At 38.6% G+C, this 14,956-nt stretch overlaps 1 protein-coding gene across 9 annotated transcripts in view; it reads left to right on the top strand.

Moving 5' to 3' along the window:
• LOC144601427 (fibroblast growth factor receptor 2-like) overlaps positions 1–14,956 on the top strand; it is a 152,499-nt gene that overhangs the window by 72,128 nt on the left and 65,415 nt on the right. The window lies entirely within an intron of this gene.

Raw genomic sequence — 14,956 nt, 5'->3', positions numbered from 1 at the left:
AGAAAACATAAAAAAGGTAATGTAAAAGTCGTGAAATGGAAGTCCGAGATGTTATAGAGAACTGAATCGAAAAGGAAAATGTTTAAAATGCATAACAGATCAGGCATTGTCAGTAGAGAGAGCCAGTTCTGATACAAACTGAGAAAGTAAGGCACTTGACATTGTTGAGTTTGATATTATGACCTATAAGCTGCAATGTGCTCAGATGGAAGATGAGATGCTATTCTTCAAACCTGCATTGAGCCTTGTTAGAATGGGGTAATCATGGGGATAAGGTAAAAGAGCAGGTGTGGTTGCATGGGCAATTGCCATGAGAAGGACAATTGTGAATGACCACAAAAAGAGAGCAGCCGGAGAAACTCAGCAGGTGAGGCATCATGTGTGGGAAGTATATGGATCGTTAATATTTAAACAGAAAGAGTAAAGAGTAAGTAAGTGGAGAAGAGGGGTTGATTGGCAGGATACATCAAGCGGGGGGAAATAATTGAGATACTAACAATGGCTGGGAGGTGATCAGTGGAGAACAAAAGATTAAAGATTCTGGCATCTGATTGGGAAGGAAGATGAAAGGAACTGAATGAGGGGAGGTGACAGATGGGAACAACAGAAGGAGGGGGTGAGCAATAGGGGAAGAGGATTGCATAAGAGGAGTGTGGAAGAGAGGCAGAAAAATACATGGTGATAAGGGGCAGGAGGGTTTGGGGAGAAAAGGGATTGTGAGAGAGAACCAGGTAGATAGGTGGAGAGAGGAAGAGGCATTGGGGTGTGGGTCATTTGAGTTTGGAGAATTCAATGTTCATACCGTTGAGTTGTAGACTAACCAGGCAGAATATGAGGTGCTGTTCCTCTAGATTGCGTTTGGCCTTATTTTGGCAGTGGAGAATACCGAGGGCAGACAAGTCAATGTGGGAATGAAAAGGGGAATTAAAATGGCTGGCGAATGGGAAATCAAGATGGCACAGCAGACTGAGTGCAGGTGTTCAGCATTGTGTCGTCTAACCTGGCTGGTGAGGAATGAGCAAATTAGAGGGTCATGGAGAAGTCCTTGCGGAATACAGAAAGTGGTCAGGAGGGCAGGCTGTGATTGTGGGATCCCATTGTAGCTGGCGAAATGTCGGAGTATGATATGCTGGATGCAGAGGCTAGTGGAGGCTGATGGGGTGAAAGGTAGAACTAAGGGGATTCTACCCCTGCTCCCTCTGGGAAAAGGTGGGGTGGGAGCAGAGGTGCATTATATAGAAGACATGCATGTTAGAACATGGTCAACCACAGTGGTGGGGTTGGGAGTGGAGGGGAAAGCTGTGATTCCTGATATTTCACATATCCTGGAGAGGAAAACCTCACAAGAACAATTGAAACTGAGGCAAAGAAACTGACTGAACGGGAAGGTGTCTGTACAAGAGACAGGGTAGGATGAGACGTAGTCTAGCTAGCTATGGATGTCCATAGTATTGTAGTAGATAGTTTGTCTCCTGAGATGGAGACAAGGAGATTAAGAAAAGGGGAAGAGATATTGGAAATGGTCCAAGTAAATTTGAGGGCACAATAGTGAAGTTAGTGGCGATGTTGATGCAATTGTCAGGTTCCGCATGAGTGCAGAAGGCAACACCAATGCTTTCATTGTGCAATGGTTAGTGGACATGAGAGAACAGACTAGAGAGTTGCAAAAGGAGCAATTCCTTTGGAATGCTGAAAGGGAAGGGAAAAATAATTTTGGTATTGGCATTTTGTTGAAGGCAGAAAATATGAAGGGTCGTCTATTGAATATAGAGGCTGGTGGAGTGGAAGGTGAAGACTTGGGGAACACTATCCCAGCTCTGGCTGGGATGAGAGGGAGTGAGAATAGAGTTGTGGGACGGATGAGGGCTCAGTCAGCAATGGTAGAGGGGAAGCCATGGTTAAGAATAAAGGATGATATCGTTATTGGAGCAGACTCAACGGACTGCTCGAATGTCTGTTTTGCACAGTTGCAGGAAGAATGATTGAAGTAGCTGTGGGAGTCTGGGCTTATAATGGATATTTGTTTCTAACCTATCAACTGAGATGGAGAGAGATCCAGAAAGGGAAGGGAAAATTCGGGGATGGATGATATGAAGCTGAGTAAAAATTGGCAGCACAAGTAATGAAATCTTTAAGTTTGACACGAACATAGCAAGCAGCACCAATTTAGTTGTTAGTATATTGGAGGCAGAGTTGACGAAGCAACCCGATGTGGAACTAAAGTAATGACTGTTCCATGGATTTTAATATTCTCTTTTTCATCCTATCCATCCCACCCCCACAATCTCTGCAGCTTAAAATTCATTCTTTACCTCACTTTTTCAGGTCTAATGAGGGATCTTTATCCTGAAACAAGAACACTGTTTCTCTTTCCATAGATACAGCTTGACCCGCTCACTGTCTCCACCATTTTCTGTTTTTATTTCAGTGTTTTTGATTTTCAATATTGATTATTAAGCCCCTGGACTGGAACGAATTTCTAGACATTCCTTTCCAATTGAACTAAAACACAAATTAGACAGTAAATTCTTTAATTTGTCTGTCACAACTTTAAAGCAGGTATTCCTTTCATCCTGTTTAAAGGTTGATTTTTGATATTTCTTCTTTTTATATATAATTGGGCCAGAAGTATACCATGGATTTCCCTCTTAACAGAGGTTTGGATTTTCTCTGATATTGACTGTGATTTGATTCATATGGTGTAGCTTTACTTATTTGAGCCATAAGCAATGAATAGATATGTTTCATAAACATTTGTGACTGCGTGTTACTGCGGTATTTGATTAGGTGTTGAGCATAAGTGTAACTCTGGCATTAGCCTTCCCTTTCATTTCCATGAACTCAGCCTGGAGCAGAGAACCTTGTCTTTGTAGAAATTAAATTAAATACCAGAGTTAAATTGATCTTTCAAGAATTTTTGACCCTCTGGTCCTTTGGGTTATTCTCCTGTTCAAGGGAATTGCAGTTAGGCATTCGGCTGACACATATTCAGCCCCTGCAAGTTTTCCCAAGATAAGGAGGGAACTTCAGCAAAAAGACTGCTTAGTCTGTTAAATAGGGAAAGACTAATTCACTTTAATTCATTTTTTGTAGGAAAATAACTGCAGATGCTGGTACAAATCGAAGGTATCGCAAAATGCTGGAGTAACACAACAGGTCAGGCAGCATCTAGGAGAGAGGGAATGGGTGACGTTTCGGGTCGAGACCCTTCTTCAGTCTGAAGAAGGGTGAAGAAGGGTCAGTCTGAAGAAGGGTCTCGACCCGAAACGTCACCCATTCCCTCTCTCCTAGATGCTGCCTGACCTGCTGAGTTACTCCAGCATTTTGTGATACCTTAATTCATTTTTGGGTGTTTTATTATAATGTTTTCCTTTAACAAAGGGCAATTTGATGGGTACTTCCTTTAATCCTAGGATGCTGCACAGGAATTCCAAAATAAACAAAGCACCAAGGTATAAAACATTACTGTTAAAAAATTAAGACTGTTCAGGAGATATGGAAGAAATGTTATTTGTCAAAATGTTCCAAAAATAACGAACTCTTGGTGTTATTTTAAAAAGAAAATTATGAAATATTTGACTAAAAAATCCTATGTAGAAAGAGATTATACTGTTATGCCAGGCGTTTGTAGCAGTTTGCTGTCAAAAATGTTTCTTCGAAAAACAGATGAAAGCATTTGACACTTCTGGCCTGTATCCGTGAGTTAAACGATTTACAGGAATAAATGTAAACCTGCCTGATAGCTCAAGAAGACCAAATATTCAAAGTTTTATATTTTCTCGAGGTAAGTTGGGACCAAATAAGGGAAATTATTATTTATGAAGTCAGTGGATGCTGAACAGAATTATTAAAAATGCAAAATAGACAGTTTCAAACATAAATAATGGTTGAAGCCTCTTTGGACTTCATTTTGGCGGCTGTGAAGTTGATAGTGTCAGATCAGTGGTGCGTAAAAATAAAGCCGCCAAGCGTTTTTCCACTGCTCAACAGATTCGAACATGATAGCATAGTCTTGTAATGTAAGTATATCTGGTGTCTGCCTACGGAGTCCAAACTTACAAAAATGGGATTTCAACATGTGACGTAATCACATCAAACCTGCAGGGAATGGAGCACTTGGTACAGAAATGTTGATTCCAGTCTTCATAACTGAACTGTTCCAAATTCCCAGGCTACTCTAGTTATTTACCATGATTTGCGTGTGTGAGTGAATGGCGTTTGATGAGAGAAGGGGAAAAATTGTCAGTCCAACCTTCATGGAATGTAACACCTTACAGCCCTTCAGACCATTAATGACAGCGACTTGTGTGTTTTCCAAAAACATTGTCATTGTGGCAACTATCCTACATTAGAGCCTTTGTGAGGGGTCAATCCAGGATGAAAGATGGCTTTCAATAATATAGTTAAACGTAAGGAAAAACATCTAATTCAGTGATGTAGTCAGATATAGAAATTGGTCATTAACTATGAAAGATTAATATCATGATACAAAGCTCACCAATGAGCATTTATTCTATATTAAAACAGTTTTTAATATATAAGATTAGACCCTTTTAAATTATGTAATAAACTTGTCAGTTACTGAGAAAACATTTTAACAGTGGAATTTTAATCTTGCATATTTGAATTGGTTAAACATACGCAAAGGAATAAATGGACCACTGGTTATTGCAGAATCTAAAGCATAATAAATGCACTATATACAAATAAATCAGTACTTTACAGGCTTTAAGAAAGAACATGACCATATTATTTGTTGCGTCTTAATGTTTTGCCTGCTCCACGCAGCACTGTGGCACGGGAAGTTAGAATTCCCTTTAGATCAGGTTTTTTAATTTGGCACTCTAATAGGTAATTATATCAGTTTGGTTGGCATGGTATCTGGAACAATGAAACAATTAATTTTTTCTATATTTCCAGTAGATTTCTCAAGCATAGCTGTGTGGTCCATAGGTGTAATTGATAATAACAAGATAATTAATCACGTGCATTAACAGGTTTGGAACTTAATGTCGAGGAGATATTAAAAGAGCACATAACAGCAGAAATTGCATACCAAAGATAGACACAAAATGCTGGAGTAACTCAGCGGGTCAGGCAGCAACTCTGGAGAAAATGGATAAGTGATGTTTTGTGTCAGGACCCTGTCAGTACTGTCAGTAATCGGTATTTGGTCAGTATTTGGACTCCAGGTGGTCCCCTCTCCCTCCCTTCCCCACTCCCCCCCCCCCCCCCCCCCACTCACCCACTCCATCCCTTCCCCCCTCACCCACTCCCTCCCTCCCCCCACTCCTCTCCCCTCCCTCCTCCCTCCCCCTCCCCTGACGCTCTCGTCACCCCCCCCCCCCCTCATTGACGACCACTCCCGTCACTTGGGTGGGTACCGCTCCCCTTTCGAGCGGCAACCGCTGGGTCGGGTGGCAACTACAACTCCCAGCGGTCAGCGTGGCGGCGGGAGGCGGAGGAGGAGAAGTAGGAGAGCGGCCGCAGTGTGTGTGTGTGTGTGACGTCATACGCGGGTGACGGCGAATGGCAGACATAAAACTGATTTTTAAACATAACAAAGTGATTTCCAAACATTAAAAACTGGAATTTTAGAAAAATTTAACATTCATTTGAACCCCACAACAATAGTGAGTAAGGTGGGCCTAAAATTGTTGCGCTATCGTGTACCGTTTTGGCTGTGTACAGGGGATGGTACACACATAAACACAAACACACAAACACATAAACATATACACACACAAACAAACCGAGAGTTTTAGTAATATAATAATAATTAGATAGATAGATAGATAGATAGATAGATAGATAGATAGATAGATAGATAGATAGATAGATAGATAGATAGATAGATAGATAGATAGATAGATAGATAGATAGATAGATAGATAGATAGATAGATAGATAGATAGATAGATAGATAGATAGATAGATAGATAGAGCGATAGAGCGATAGAGCGAGCATGCAGCACAATCTTTCAAATGATACTGGGATGAATTGTTAGAGCTCCTGTTCATCTTGATTGAAAAGTAAGTGTTTTCATGGGCTATTTGAGATCTTTCTTGGTGTTTTTTTTCAACAATTGTTATTTTATTTCTTTTAACTCACTTGTGAAACAAAATTTGGCAAACGTGCTTTGTACATTAGCCCATCCCTGAACCATGTATTTGAGCAGAAATGCAGGCAATCATAGGATCAGGATGCCAGTTGGAGCAATGGATGAGCACAGCCTCTAGAAAAACCTCTGCTATTTCAAAGATAATACATTGTCAGAGAATGGCTCATGGATTAGCAGCTTTCACTGCACTCGAATACAGCAGTAATATACGATAAACAGCATTAACTATGTATTTTAAGTTATTTCAAGTATTCCCTCTCTCTCCACCCCTCCCCCACCCGTCGTACCAGCTTCAAAGTCGTCTTGTTGAGTCTCATTGTCTGTACTCTTTCTCACCTGGCACACAGATAACAATGGCCTGTTTATCATCATTACTTTTTTGCATATCTTTCATTAATTGTTCTAAATCTCTTTACATCACCGTCAATATCTTTTGTTTCTCTTTCCCCTGACTGTCTGAAAAAGGGTCGACCCGAAATGTCACCTATTCCATTTCTCCAGAGATGTTGTCTGACCCGCTGAGTTACTCCAGCTTTTTGAATCAATCTTCGGTTTAAACTAGCATCTGCAGTTCCTTCCTACATATTTTAAGCTTTGTTGGTCTAAGTTATCACTGTTATTGATTGAGACAATTATTGGATTTTTAAAAATCAGCTATTATTTGATTCCTGCACAGGACTGTCATAATTCCCTGGTACCTGCACACGTTCTAAATGCCGACCTCTTAACCATCTTTAGTCAACTATTTACTTTGTGTTGAAGGCTGAACGTCTGTCAGAACTTCGGCAGTCCTGTGCTGCAGGTTGCGATCAATCACCAGACCTCACCTATGAATATAGGTAAAGGCATCTATCATAGTGGTTAGATGAGAGGCATCTATCATAGTGGTTAGATGAGATCTATAGTTCTTTATTTATTTGTGGTTAGGTCATTTATCAGTTTGTCTCGGTTAGTTTGAAGTTAACTTAGTAGGTTGTCATCATTCATAGTGCAATAGGATAGACAGCTGTAGCAAAGGATTAATGTACATGCTGGTTTAAATATAATCTACTGCTGAACATCACTATCAAGCCCTCTTTAAGGGAACTGAACAATGACAAAGACTCATAACTAGTTGTTTCTATTTCCTGTTGTTTGTGTATAAATGCATGCTGGTGCCTTCATAGGATGAATTGTTTTGGAGGAGTTTCTGAGCCAGGCAGTACAAGGGCTGAGTAAAAATGCTATCAGCTGTTTGTTAATGCCACTCGCTTGCACCATCAATCTCAGTAACAATTTAACCTCAGTTCCATGAAGTACTGTCAACATTCATTATATAAACAAGTATTGTAAAAGCAACAACATGCAAAAGATATCACAACTAAGGATAACATTTTGTAATTTCTGGATTTTCAATTGATAATGCTTGCACGATAATCCGTTGAAACCTGTTTAATTCATCCATCAGATTTTAATGAATTAAACTTTATCCTTGTTTGGAGCAGACTGAGCCAAGTTCATGTTTTGAATCTTTTAAAAAACTGACGGTCTGATGTCTAATGCAGAAGGCAGGTGTTCAAGGCTTCCTTGAATGCATGTTAAAGTCATTGGATAGATTGTTAATGTCAGGCTTGTTTTCTCATTTCCTTATTTATATATTTTCTCTGGCAATGTCACAAATAGCATTCACAGATGAAATTAACGTACCCATTTCAAATGGCGGGGTAATTTACAGATAATTTACACTTAACTAGACTGATCAAGATCAATAAGGAAATAAATTATTTTTATCACATTTTTTGTTTCTTGGTATCTCTGTTCAAAAATACTGAGCTTTAATTTAGCCAGTTGTAAATGGAAATATTAAATTTCCTGTTGTAATAAACATTTGGTGGCTTTGTCAAGGAAAATAAGTAATGGAAAATATGCCAGTTCATAAAAATTGAAGTAATTCAAGCAGTATCAAAATGTTTAATTGTTGAAGAATAATGCATGGATTCTGGATTTCTGGGAAGAGGCAAGCATGACGGAGAATCCCAGGAACAAATGTGTAATTGCGACCATCTTCAGGAAAGGAAAATTCCGATTGTAAGTATTTGCAGATAATGCGGTCTGCCAGAGGGAAAACCATCGCAAGGATCCACTTTCAGTGAATCCTCCCAGTAGCTTAGCCACCCTCAAAGTGCAATACGGATTCTAAGCATCAAGGGTTATAATGGACATGACCTTCACCATGTGACAAATCCAAGTAAAATGCGGAGAGCAGCACCAACCACTGTGCATGGCCCTGCTAAAGCCTCTGATTCCATCGACCAAGGTTATTAAGAACCTTCAACATTTGACTGTACCAGACATTTGTTAGCATTCTATGTCAACTAAACAATGACATGTAAGCTGAACCAAACTAAATCTCCTGAGCACTGTTGAACATCACCTGTCCAGCAAAGGGTGGTTCAGCCATTTCACAAGCTACAGGTCTGGAGTGAAGTCAAGTCACTGACATGGGTTTTGCCTAAGAAATAAAACTATAGTTACCATTCCTAACAGAAGTGTTCTAGAATAAGTAATATAAATGAGCAGAATGACTACCCTTGAGACTCCTTCCATCTCCTGAATTCTGACATTGAACTCCCTTCTTTATCGTTGAGAAACAAAAAGAATTTCAAGATGTCAGGAAATGTATGCTAGTCTATTTTGAAAGTAGACCAATAGTAATCTGGTGATTTTCCAGTGCACAGAAAAGGTTTTTTTCCCCCCCTTGAATCCAGTTTAGACAATCACATGTTCAATTACGAAAAAAAGTAATTGGGGGAAAAAAGGTTGCAGTTACATCCATCTTCAGTTTAATGGAAAGGATAGGAATTCTCAGACATCCTTGTTGTGTGGCTGTACATGAGGGAGATTTGCTTTTATTTTTCCATTCTTTACTAAATATGAACAGAATAAAAATAATTCATATTTACCGTTGTGCCCATGCGTAATGCCCCCACATACCCCACCCCTATTAGACAACATTAGTTCCTGGACAAGTGGTAAACCAGGTTCTTTTGAAGTTCTTAAATCAGTTACGGGAAAGCAGTAACTGAGGTGGTTCCCTTTGTTTTTGTCTTGTGACTTTTCTCTTTGGAATTGCTTCTCCTGAAGGAGAAAAGCTGCAATCAAAGCTACAAAAGAAAGGAAGGGAAGGGAAGGGAAGCCAGAACACACCAAATTGGGTCTGCACTCAGTGGGGCTTTCTGTTGCCAGTGGTCACTTTTGGGATATGGGGTGCTTGATACTGTTAGGTGGAAGATAATACTAGGAGACAAAGTCAAAGTTGCTCATGTCGCTCAGATTTCAAGAGACAATTCTTCATTCAAGGTGGTCAATCTTTAGAATGTATAGATATTTAAAATCTATACAGAAGGTCGTGAACACTCATTTATAGAAAGTATTCAAAGCAGAAATCAATAGATAGTTGGAATGCAGGAGGATTGAATGCAGGAGGATTGATTGGGGAAGAGAAGTGGTGTGGAGATGGTCATTCTTTTGTCAAAGGATAAAGCAAGTTTATAGCACCTTTCATCCACCTGGGACTCTAACGTGCACAGCCAGTGACATAATTTCAAAGGTATAAAGTTAGAGACATAAAGTGGCCTGAACTAGAGTTGAATTAAGTTTATATAATTTAGCAGCTCTCGCATTTGTTGGGATAGTGTCACTGGGCTGTGATTTTGGACACTTCATTTACACTAGTTCCCATGATCTCTTGATCAAAATAGTACAATTCAATGTGATAATCAAATGTTAAGCAATTTCTTTCTCTGAGGCAGCATTTTAAGCCATTTGCAAATTAGGTTTGACATAATGAGACCAATCAATCACATCTTGGCCTCCGTTTCAATAGAATGTTCCCTACTATAAAAGTACAATGTTTAATTTTTTAACGAGCCATTGCTCTAATATATTGTACTGAAAATCTGTCAGCGTTTTTGATAAATAGAATTTAATGCATTCTCAATTTCACAGCAAAAACAGTGGAAATCTAGATATTGAATATATCAAGCCAACTTCCTTCCTCCCGTTTTGCGTGAAGGTCTTGAATAAATTGGGACCATTAACCATCCAACCATGCGTTAGATTGAAAGATTTTGACCTATTTATTAAACTGAATTGCATGCCCGTTTCGTAGTTTAAAATTATTGCAATTATTAACTTCATTTGGAAAGGTTCAGATGCCAGCAGACGTTGCTCGTTTATTCTTTTCTCAGTAAAGCAAAGCATTTTTGTATCATTCAGGGAAACCTTCATAAGATGATAACTTGCTTTTATCAAGATATTAATGAAATTAAGTTTAATGAGGAAGATAATCAGAGAAAAAGGAAATGTTTAATTTGATTCTTCTGCAGGGAAGAAAATAAAATGAAAACTTTTGATGACTCCTAACCTTACTGAGGGTAATAGTGAACACATTTGTCCATACATACCTCTCTTTTGCTTGTCTTGGGTTACCTGTGATCACACTCAAAATTTGCAACCACATGAGCCTAGCATCCAGCCAGCATCACTACAGCAGTTGTTCTGTGTGGTGGAGCGATGCAGGAGTGGCAGCCAGGCTGTGGATGGAAGAAGATTTGGCCCTGCCCGGAACAGCCTGCACCATATTTGAAAAACATACAAGTAATTTTGAAAAGATAAAATGTTAATCAAAATGAAATAAAACCACAGATAATTTATGCAAGTTAATTAATAATATAAACAGTAATTAAGACACGGATTTTTTTTTTAAACCAATCACCTTTTTTTGGCAACTCAAGCTGGATGCACAAATAGTTGCTGGCATTCTGAGGAGCCAGATACAAAGTGAGTTTGGCTCTTCAGTTCAATACATTGAGAAATTCCCCTGAGCTCAGCGGTAAAGCAGGAGTTTGGAAACAGACCGACACACACCCTGGAGCTTGCCAACTTTTTTCTACAGAACTGCCAACTACCACTCAACCCTCTTACTTCAACACAATCTATTCCCCTGGGAAAGATATCTTAGTTGTGTCGCCATTATGTAGTCGTCTGCCATTTAGACAGCCTATCCAAAAAAACAGTTGTCCATTATTCAGTTTTGAACTGTTAATAGGATCATCTTAACATGTGGACGAGTACGAAAGTTAACAATGATGTGTTTGCATTAAGAATATAAAGCTATAAATACTACATACACAGTAGACTTGATGTGTAGTATTTGGCACTTATGTCCTGTCTCTGTGGTTGCAGTTTTTTGGAGTTGGGTTGGAATATTTGATTCTTCCTGTCCACAGTAAATGTGACTGCTTGTGCCAACTCCTTGATGATAGAATTACAGCCAAGGCGGAAATCTTTTAAGAGCCTGTTATCATCTTTCCTTTTGTGACATGTAAATATTCTGCAAACAAAATCACTGTTCTTGCAAACTTACAGCTAAAGTGTAGAGTAGATTACACATGTGAGCCATTCTTTGATTGTTGTTGTTCGGCATGGATAATGTATTTGTGTAATTATGTTTTTATTATCGGATATACCTGTACTATACCTTTGTAATCTGTGCCACAGGATGACACGATCAGAATTGAAAACTTGCATGTGAAAGGTGGGGTATAAACCGAGATACTCAGCAGGTCTGACAACATCTATGGAGAGTGAGTCGTAAGTGAATCCGTAATCCTGTATGAATGCAGATGTCAGAGACTTACTGAGCTGTGCTGTTTGTTTCCCAGCTGAGCTTGACTGTTAACTTCTCACACTTTTTCTGTGCAAAAATAATGCATGACTGATGTCACATCAGTGTGAAGAAGGTTCTTGACCCGAAACGTCACTGATTCCTTCTCTCCAGAGATGCTGCCTGACCTGCTGAGTTACTCCAGAATTTTGTGTCTGCATATTATAATGAATTGCTTATTATTCCACCTTGTATTTATGTCCACTGTTCTGTTTTCACTTAGAATAAATTTGGAAGTCTCACGTTTTAACATTTAAATCTGAAACATTAATCCATTTAGGAAAAGGAGGTTTCCATGTAGAATTAAGAATGTCGCAGTTAATAATTAACCACATTATGTTAAAACAAAAAGGTAGCGACAACAAAGAGAAAAGCATAAGTGGCCAAATCACTAGGTCAAGTTATCCATGGCTTTCATTTATGAAGATATGAACGTACGACACTCAGCTCAAATAAATAATGGATAGTATTTTTATAAAGAACACATATAAAGTTGAAGAAAAACGTTGATGAACTCTCTAATCTAAATTAACACCACAAGAAATGTAGATATTCCACTGAAATTAAAATCAAGATGAGTTTCTAACATAAAAGCAATTAACTCTGGGGAAATTTAATAATGGGATTTTTCACTGAGGAGTCTGATCATTTTTTTCTCAGCATAAATATACACTTAATGAGAATTTATATTTATGTAGCATGTTTAACATCCCAAGATGCTTGAGCCAAATAACCATCTGTGTTTTGCATCTGGAGGATGCAGTATATGATGTGATTTAATATATTATCTATGCACCATGTGCAAAAATATTTCTTCCATTTCGATAGATACCCTTGCCCCCTAACTCTGCCACTAGTTTGTTTTTTAATGGGTTGAAAGACCAGTTGATTTTAGTGCCTCAGCCGCAAGATTTCTTAAATTGGTCTCTGTTCTCTGATTCTGTTGATGTGCCATGGCCCTAGATCAGTAAAGGAACAGATTAGACCTGCACACAGTGAGAAAAAAATGGGCAGTAACTGTGATTAATTTTATGATTTTATATAGAAAAACACCAGACAAGTTATTACTGCTGTTTGGAAATAATGCCTAGATTGGAAATAAAATAGTGCAAGGCAATTTGAGTTCTTTCACCTGAAGTAAAAACATGTAGTTGATTCATTACCACTGTTAAAGTTCATTTTGTAGGCAGTGTTGAGTTTCATGATGATATGTTTCATTGTTTTATTAAATCTATTTTGTAAGAAAATGGTAGGCAGTATATGTGGATTTCTGTTGAGAGAATAATTGCTTTTGCAACATGTAGATTAGCGTGTATGTATTTGATATGAACATCCAGACATTTGCCTTGCAACCCATTCAGTTCTTGCCCTTCTAATATTACTAGAGTGTGCTGCATGTAATAAATATTATTCTGATGTGAAAACTGTCTTGCAATATCATGAACAGAGCAGTGTAGCGGCAAAGCAGACTTTGTTGTACTTTATGGACCTGATTAAATTTTAATCCCAAACAGAATGCAAGGTTGAATGGATCCCTGAAAAGTTCTAAATGCATAATTACTATTATATTGTTTGCACATCTGAGTTGGAGCAGGGGTTTGAGTAGCATAAGCATCAACGTAATGGTGGAGAAAAGTACCTCAATTAAAGTATAAAATGTTCTCTATGAGAAGTCTGAAAATACAGTTTACCAATTTGTAACAGAGTATTGACAATAGGGAGATGGAGCTTATTGCTTTGGGAGTCTACAATGAATAATTACTGTTTTCATGTCTCTGAAGAACCTCGTCATCTGAAATGTTGTTCCTTCAAGGCTTTTTCACCCAGAGTGCAATTAAAAGCAATTTTGCAGTCACTTTGTCATCTGGGAATGTAGACACCAGTCATATCAAATTGCCTTACACAGTCTTCACGGAGTGTAGTGCAGGCAATACTTGGTAATTCATTACAGCGGTTCCTTGTTGAAACCTGAAAGGCCAGATGTAATTTTCTTAACATAATTACAGCTTAATTAAAGTGACATGTCTATGATGGGTTTCTTGTAATGGATGTCACTCTTTTGGAAAATTGAGTTCTGCCTTTTATGCAATTTTAATAATTTAGTTGGATATGAAAGTTTGAACTAAAAAAATAAATGTCCCTCAAGATCATCATGTAATTTATTTTGCATAGCCTGGAAAAATATGAATGGTTCATTAGGTTGATCTGTTTGCATATTTCTGTATTATGGTTTCCCCATGCACATCCTATGTCAGCATACTGTATCTGGTTCCATGCTGTTCTCCAGCCAGCTATTAATTGGAACCTGGTATTGACTCAGCAACTCCTACCCATTTGATGTTTGCCTCCTAGCCATAGCCTTATCCTTCTGTTGGAGGGTATGATCTCTGCACTTTGTTTCTTCTGACTATCCCATTCGACACATTATTCCTCAGCTCAGGAACTTAACGGAGTGCTGGACAAACTGATAGCCATGTTACTCCTCCATGGATAAAGTAAGAAAACTAGCCCCGGGTCATTTGCGGACTGGCTGTGCACAGAAGCATTTTTCATAATAGCTGCCACAACTCTAGATGCTTTCCCCTACTGTGTGGGGAATTGAAGTGGGTCAAAGATTTTTTTTCCAAATTATTTTTAGTTCTTCACAGCCATTTTGCCTGGGGAGGATAAATTGATCAATTCCACAACAATGCCTCACAGGGAATGGGGCACAGTAGCTGGAGAATCTTTCAATGGTATTAACAAAACAATTTATGAGGACTACCAAGCAGTGCTTCCGCCACACACCCCTGAGCAACTTTGATGTGAGTGGGGCAAGGGAAGATCCCACACATAACTTGCACAGCTGGAGCCAAATGTAACTAAATCCCAACTAAATGGGATCCAGCTTTTTTTGTATCTCCTCCTCAGGCATTATCCTTATTTGTGGTCTCAAACCTCATGAACTTCAGGGCAATTGTTTGTCTTCTAGTCGACATTTATTTTTTATCTTCAGAGGAGTTTTGATGTGTATGGAAGTACATGTTTTGTAAGATGTACCCAATGATGCTATTATTGTCTTGTATTGAAATTATCCTCATGGCCCACAACCTTTTGCAATATCATGTTAATTAACATATTTTTAAAC

Source organism: Rhinoraja longicauda, chromosome 16 (assembly GCF_053455715.1).
Source record: "Rhinoraja longicauda isolate Sanriku21f chromosome 16, sRhiLon1.1, whole genome shotgun sequence".
Classification (NCBI taxonomy): Eukaryota; Metazoa; Chordata; class Chondrichthyes; order Rajiformes; family Arhynchobatidae; genus Rhinoraja; species Rhinoraja longicauda.
Note: the sequence above shows the minus strand (reverse complement) of the source record. Positions and strands in the feature narration are given on the sequence as shown.